General features: G+C 44.3%; 1 long non-coding RNA gene across 1 annotated transcript; it reads right to left on the bottom strand.

The window, feature by feature from the left end:
* Positions 1–562, bottom strand: LOC113473536. The gene is made up of 2 exons (XR_003395482.1): positions 501–562; positions 1–42 (listed from the first exon to the last, which is right to left on the bottom strand). It is a non-coding gene; the product is annotated as an uncharacterized LOC113473536 (long non-coding RNA).

Raw genomic sequence — 562 nt, 5'->3', positions numbered from 1 at the left:
TACCGCGCAGGGGAGTAGCTACACTACTGCTGTTGTGGCCACCTGGAATGGAGAGAAAATATGTAGTTAATTAAGCTGCAATGGAGAAAAATATGAAGCTGTAATGGAGAGAATAGAGGCTGAATGCACCGAGAAATTCAAGAATAAAGCCGAAAAAACTTCGACCTTGCCAGGTATTGAACCCGGGACGCTCAGTCCTAATTGTCCTATAGCTGAAGCGAACGGTAGTGTTCGACGCTGCCAAATCATTCCCGTCACTAAAGTTTTGCTCCAAACCTTTGCAGTTATACACTGGCATTAAACCCATTTAAGATTTTTTTTTTTTTTTTAAGAGGTTTGATCGTTTGATAGAGGGAACTGTAACTGCTAAGGTCTTATCGAAAGCGAGAGAGAAGGAAGACCAGATAGGAGAAAGCCAGCCGTTCCGAAATCGAACCTCGTCTGTGTCCGGGCGGGAATCGAACCCGCGACCTAGAGCTTGCAAGCCAGAAGTGTCTTACCTATACTACTATTGGTTTGACTACTCTCTACAGTCATGCTGTCTACATCACAGTAGAACTGA

The sequence above is a fragment of the Diaphorina citri genome, unplaced genomic scaffold (genome assembly GCF_000475195.1).
Source record: "Diaphorina citri unplaced genomic scaffold, Diaci psyllid genome assembly version 1.1 scaffold40085, whole genome shotgun sequence".
Classification (NCBI taxonomy): Eukaryota; Metazoa; Arthropoda; class Insecta; order Hemiptera; family Psyllidae; genus Diaphorina; species Diaphorina citri.
This window is presented reverse-complemented; position numbering and strand designations above follow the sequence as displayed.